Source organism: Centropristis striata, chromosome 22, assembly GCF_030273125.1.
Source record: "Centropristis striata isolate RG_2023a ecotype Rhode Island chromosome 22, C.striata_1.0, whole genome shotgun sequence".
NCBI classification, from domain to species: domain Eukaryota; kingdom Metazoa; phylum Chordata; class Actinopteri; order Perciformes; family Serranidae; genus Centropristis; species Centropristis striata.
This window is the reverse complement of record NC_081538.1, coordinates 10,262,635-10,270,241: the sequence shown is the minus strand read 5'-3', so window position 1 is coordinate 10,270,241 and position 7,607 is coordinate 10,262,635.

The following is a 7,607-nucleotide window of genomic DNA, read 5'->3' as shown; positions in this document are numbered from 1 at the left end:
AGTAAGATCCCTATACAGTTCTCTATACATTTTTATGGACATTGAAAGGTCCATTATGTGATGAAATGATGCCTCCTAATTTGTTTGGAGTTTGTGGGCAGGAAATACACATTGCGCCTTTAAAGAAAATCAAAAGGCAAACTCTGCTATTTGGTTGACACAGTATTTCTTGTTACCTGTAATAAGCAATCAGCTTCCTTGAATTTCCTTCAATAATTGGACTTTGCTTTGAAGAAAGAAAAATCAGTCTCATCCAAAGATAGCGTCACATTAGACTGTGTCCCCGCTGCACCAGCAAAGGCTTTATTTGCTGGAATAAGTTTCCAGGTTTGTGGAAAACTACATTTTTAAAAAATGAAATTGCCTGATTTCTAAATAGATCATTTTTGCAGCGTACAATGCGGCTGTATTCTTCAGACCGCAGCAATCTGAGGAAAGACACTAAAGCCTTGGGGTGGTTTTGTGAGGGATATGTATTGTTTGAGTAACACTGTGCAGAATAGACAGTGGTCTCTTTGTATACAGCTTTTCTCTCAAGACGAATATTCCTCTGTAGATCTCCCCATAGACTCTCTACAGTGAGGAACGGACAACTACAGTTTTTATTAAACATATAAGACAATGGTAGTGAATATAGCTGGAACTCCATATAGAAATGCAGATGCAGGCTGTTCACACAGTGCCTGAGGAGAGCGAACATATTGCTTGGAGACAGAGATCTATGCAGCGGATACAGGTTTCTGTGAAATAAACTATTCAGGTGCTTTAAATACTTTGCCTTCATCTTTGATTCTATGCACAATATTTATCAAAAGCAAAGTTATAGTCTATTGAATAAAACTTTATTCAATACAAGTGCCATGACTGCTGGCAGTACACAGAACAGTTTACAGATCTCCACCGCCTCAGCAGAGAACAGATCATTTTCTTTATGTCACTTGTAAAAGACCCATTTATAACTGTGAAATTCAGTCAATAAATTCTACTGCCCTCTGCGGCCTTTTCTCCCCCTGCGGAACACATCGCAAAATGTCACCATGAAACGCCTTCAGAATATTCCCCAAACTCTGCAATAAACAAGAATGAGCGAGAACATAAGTCACACTGTAAACACCTCAGGCCCTTTCAAAGGAAGCTCCCTCTCCTCCAAAATAATGTTTCATTGCATCAAACGTAATGCAGATTTTTTGCACAGCGGGGTGATATACTGTTTTTTGTCCATGAAAGATCCTTACTCCTCCTTGACACTGCCAAGCTGTGTTGGAGGAGTTTTATGAGTGCACCCTTGACTGGCTTCATGAGGTGTGAAGTCACCACGGTCAACTTAAACAGTAAAGGTTTGAGGCAAAAATGCAGAATCAGCTGTGGGTATAGTGCCATCGATGCCCCTTCACCCTGAACATCCTAAAGAGGTTCTGTTCTCTGGAAGAATGTGGGTGTTCAGGAACAATAAGTAGGACTTGAAATATTCACAGGCTACTTTTCAAGCATTTACAGAATCTTGTGTAAGACAGGAGTTACTGTGCAGAAGGTTAAACAGACCGACAGCCCACGTGGTAAAGTGTTTTTCCATTTCTTTGTCAGCAACTATATTCCTCGCTTGAATAAAATAAAGCACCCTCCAGGTGTGCTGGAACTCTACTAATGTTCAGCATCTGAATTTACCTTTTTTGACAGAAGAAAAGACGAAAATGAATGTACTTTGAAGCAGGTTTACAGGTGATCAAACGCAAATACATTTTTGTCCGGTTGTCTTAACTAACAGGACGCTAATGCTCAAGTTAGTACCAGCTGACACAGTAAAACCAATAGCTGCAATCAAATAACAAATACATATCTTCAGAAATTAGTCCTATGGCTTTGTCCACTTTTCTCGAAGCCCTTTCATATTTTTTGGACAGTAGTGATGTTCAGTCGTTCAGATCCCTTGCCACAAAGCATTCATGAGATGTGATTATACACAAAGTAAATGCAAAAACATGAGTAGACACAAAATTCATGCATGCCAATGGTGATCCTGAAGACACGGCAGTTGCATCTTTGTACAGGTAAAAAAAAATAAACTCAAAGTTCAACTTCTTCATCAAATTTTTGGTGAATTGTCGTCTTTGCATTGACTTTGTATGCATGTTTTGCTCCTCACAAAAAATCTGCTTTGGGTTTGCTTGAAAACACCTTTAGACATAACAAAACCTAAATTATAAAATGGATGGCTGGAATCAAGCAATCTGATTGGTTGTTAGCTGTGGTATAAATCCTGTATGCCACGGCTATGACATTCAATTCCTCGATACAATTTTACAGCACTCCGCTTTTATCTTTTTATACGAGGTGCTTGGGACTTAACCTGGCGTTACTAAGCAACCAAAACAGCTTTGATCTCCCATTAGTATCAAACTGGCTTTCTAGCTACAAAATGGAAACATTTATGGTCAACTTGGACCTCCGTGGTGGCCTAACTATGGACTAAATACATGAAAAGAGACCTCTGAAAATCTATATCCTTTCAGTCTATGTGTATCAGTGAATGTTCTTAAGAGAAAGAGAAATCTCCTGACAGCGTCTCAGCCGTCACCCAGCTTAGCACATTTATTTGTAAGAGCAATGCTTTACAGATGATTTTTTAAAAAGTAGACACTATTTAAATTGGAATATATCCATCACATTATTATTGCCATAGTTGGTAACCGTCCGATTTGCGTCGGGCCAAACATCGCCCCTTAGCCATGGTATAATCCCAGCATACTATGGCCTGTTGTGAGCTATTGCTGACATGGATCATCCAAACGGATACAAAACAATAATTTTCCTGTTTATGAGTCAAGTTTTTTTGTTAGATTATCTTCATTAACTTCAAACAAGAATGGGATTGAATAAAAAACAAGACAAAAGGTTGTTTTCTGCAACCTTTGGCTGTAGAGCTGTTGCTAGTGGATTCTGTTTGTAGTCTTCTCACCCAATAATGAATCAAAGAATCAACTAATGCAATAGAGACATCAGTTTGGAGGTTTCTTCATAAATGTAGACGCTATAAAACAAACCGTATATTCCTTGTGTTTTCACAAATAAGAAGTGCTTTAGTCTATATTCAGAGTGTCACTTGATGTAATCTTCCCCGCCCCGCTGTGGTGTGAAAATCACTGTGGAGTCTCATTACCTTGTCAGGTTGTACCTTGACTGATGTTGAGTTATTGTGGGAAATATATATGTTGTCTGAGCACTTTGAAAGTGTTTATAGCTGTTCTGAAGGCCACACTAAAAGGCATTTATAAAGACATGATACTGTCTAAATATGGAGACAATTGAAAACAATTTTTATACAATCTTCATTTCAGAAATGTACAGTAATGGTAAGTTATGACCCTCCCAATAAAAGACATCGGAAAGGCGTCAGGGGAGGTTTCAGACGCTGATTGACCAGCTGACAGGCAGGGTGACTGGAGCATTTTCTAAATGCATTCCTCTAAATGGTTCACCTGTTTCCACCAATTTTGATTTGACATTCTATTGATTTTACTCTTTTCTCTAAAAAACAGAATTGGTTGTCCACCAATGACTCCCAAAACGCCATATATATATATATATATATATATATATACATATATATATATACTGTAAACAATTGTCTTGTAAATTAACAGTAAAATACTGGCAGCAGGGTTGCCAGCATTCTACTGTTAATTTTACAGTTCCCCTACTGTTATCTACTTTACAGTATGTTACTGTGATAAAACCACATACTGAAATACATTAAAATCCTGCATTTCATTGATTTTTACAGTAGACTAAAACACAGTATAGTGCTGAAGCTAGTTGAAATATTGTTGCAGTATACAATACTTTCATTACTGTCATTTTTTGTAAATACAGCATATTACTGTCTGAAAGCCAATTACTACGAATTAAGCGCTGTCTTCACTGTCACCTCAGTAATTTTAATATACCATATACTGAATGTGTTTTTTAAGTAAAATACAGCCATTAAAAATGGCTTAGAATATTGCCCAGAATGCATTGTTTTCTACAGTATAATACATTTTTAATGGAAAACAGTATGTTACTGTCACAATTTGGCTGTTTATATATCCTCACCATTTTATTTAACGATGAGAATGGTCGCAGCTTTTTAAAAAAATGGGATGTTGTCAAAAAGAATTATTTGGTTAGGTTTAGTCTCCAAATCTACTTGGTTAAGTTTAGGAAAAGATGATTTGGGCTAAAATGAGTATGTGAAAAACTTATGTATGATGTTCTTATGTTACACACTTACACTAATATGGGACATGAACAGTGGGCTCCTGGGTGAAAGTCCTGTGTGTGTTTGACTGTTTTCAGTCAGATTTAACAGACACAAACAGTCTCCTGGGTAACAGACCTGGATCTATGTGACATAGTTATTGTCGAGTTATATGGGTCTTTTTTTCTACCAATGTCTGCTTCTTTCTTCGTCTTTTGATTATGTTCTATTTTTCGCATTGCAATTTATTTTTCAACATGACAGTTTTGATGCAAATTAGTTTTTTCAGGTTGATAACATTCAAAAGAACACACACACACACACACACACACACACACACACACACACACACACACACACACACACACACAAACATTAAATATTGCTGTTAATGACAAACATTTCATGCTGGATTACATATTCACATCAGCATTAGTATTTTTTCTCTAATGAATGAAAAATAAGTCATTAATGGCTTCGGGATTTGTTTTTCTTTGTTTCACAAATAAAGACATTTTTTAATCTGAATATTATCCACCAAAGTTGCCATTTTTCTACCTGGATCAGCTGGAAGAGTGAGTCAGTTAAGTTCACCTGACCCTTAACAGCTCAATAAATTATGTTATTAGGCTCCTCAAACACAATGCAACCAGTAACTGACTACTAGTGATACTACATTCAACTTATAACATAAATTAATTTCAAAGTCTGACTTTTGTATTTATGTGGCGTACTGACGCAGTTACTTGTTGACTGTTTTTCTCACATGGTCTCCTGGGTGAAAGTCCTTTGTCTGTTTGACACATCCATTATTTGGCAATATGGCCATAATCTTCTATCCCGATATAAGTAATTTCATATCTCAATAACGACATATATCATGATAAAGCTTGTTTACTTGTTATTCGGTTAATAAATTGTCTATATGTAATAACTAGAGTCTATTTTTGCCTTTTTAGATTTTCCTAAATGACTTAGATGTTGCATTAATGTAATTCGGCCGCTGGTTTTGGACAATGCGATACATTAGACAATACACTATACAAAAATATACACAACAAGCATTTTTGTATTGTTTAGATATCAAATTCGACACACAATATTTGTTTTTATCACGATATGATGCCAATGACAGACGATAAATTATTGTATTGAATTATAGCCCAGCTCTATTTCCGACTCTTAATACTGCGTCAGCCTGACTTCCTCTTTTATTCCCGTCATAATTCCTACTGCCACTAGAGGGCGTGGGATAACAATAAAAGTAAATATGGCTTGCATGGATGACCTCTATAGCCCTTTTTTTTTTAGGTTAATATGGTATGGAGAGGGTGCATAAAAATGATTCATGATTAGATGTATAACAGGACTACTATTCAAACAAGAAAGTACAAAATATGGGGAAGAAATGTTTAACAATATTCCACAGGCATCAATAAAGAAAGCTATTAATTAATATGAAGCATTTTAAAGAGGTAGGTAGTTTAGAAATAATCACAAACACATCCAAGCATCTTAGATAAAGACAAGAACAGTTCTGTTTTGGTATTTTTCAGAATATGTATTTACAATTGTGTGTGTGTGTGTGTGTGTGTGTGTGTTCTGTCTATTTATAACATACATGCTAATAAAAAACAACAAATGTGTCACCCTGTCAGGTAGCCTGTCATCCTGTTACTCAAGCTGGCAGACAGGCCCAACAATAAAAGCCTGAAAGATTGACATTTCCTGCAGAAATTTGCTTCATTATTATGGCGCGATATCACAGACTGACTTTTATTTCACTACATGTAAACCAGACGAGGTTCACTCAATATACTTGACCATATCAGTGTACGGTACACACTACAGCTTCTACTAGAGGCTCAGCATTGTTATTGGACCTGTACTGAATTAAAACTGAAAGCTGAAAGGACATTGTCCCATTATCACACACAGGAGACAGCTTGCACATTCACAGACATCACAAATCCCAAGTTGCATTAGGAAAAATGCAGAATAGGCAAAGGAAGGGGATAATATGGGAGGTATTTCAAAAATTGCATAATTATTTAAGTTTGAGTGAGCAGCACCTGGGGCATGGAAAAACCCTCTGCATCCAATTAAAGAAAACTGTCTTAATAGTCTCATGGAATTATATTTATTCATAAAGGTCACCCATTTATGAGTAAACTTTCTTATAAATGTTTCATGCAATTAACATGAAATTTGAATAATTACTACTGTAGATTCAAAGGGGGATATTGACCCAGTGAAACTCCCAAAACTCCCTGAGGCTTTACGGAAATGTGAATGACACCAAGAAAGAACACGGTGGTGTACAGGGAGGGTTGTGTGTATTAAGACTTTGCCCCATCCTAACAGCCTCAGGTAGTACAGTTGGATCAGAACCCTTTGGGCTGTCAGATGAGGTACGTCTCTTTCTCCGAGGCTGCGGATAACCCTGCCCGACCTCCAGGAACATCAGTTTGTAGAACATTGTGTTAGAAATCCTCCTGGGATCTGAGTCTGGAGCTCTAGAGCTAATAGGTACAGATATCCATTTTCTTCCCTGCCTGCGCCTTCTTCCTCGTTCCCCCTGCACTGCAAAAAATGTCCATCTCAAATGTACTCGCACGGAAAGTGGCAGCTGCTTACCAGGCTGCCACAGTTTGACATGAGATCAACTCCAACTACTGCAGCAAGAGGCGCAGCAGCACGCCACTTGTGCTTTTGGCATTTCTCGTTTAATGGGTAGAAGTTGACATGTCAAGTCAAACTGCACAATGAAATAGTCAAAGCTAAAATACCTTTACTAAATATCTAAAAAAAAGAAGTAAACACATGTTGGCTTCAGCACAGCTTGTGTTATTAAAGTCTCTCCATTTAGCTTATTATTACTTTATTTAGACGGTTGATCTTAACTGTGCACAACGACCAGACTGGACTCCTCTCAAAGTCGCAATATAGGTTGTTTATACAGGCAGCAAAAAACGACTCGTATTTACGTTTTAGGCTGTCCTCCGCCAACATCTTGCTGTTGTAGCAGTAATGATTGAAGGCTGATGTGGAGTTTAAATGACAGATGCCACTCTCGGGGTGAACAGGTCAAAGAAAAAACGTGAACTGTCACCTAGGAGAACGGGCTTCAAGTCACATGTGAAAACAAAAGTAAACTTTTAACGTGACTTGCTTTTTTTAAAGTAACATCTGTGGTTGAATCAGGTTTTTTAAATAACTTCTGTGGTTCATGTCGTCCTCGAAACTACTTCACTTCCCTAACCCTTACGCCTTACCAGGAAGTTTTTAACCCTAAACCTAGATCAGTGATTTTGTTGCCTAAATTCACCGAATCTGCAGCCTTTTTTACAACCGTTAACCATACGTGTCT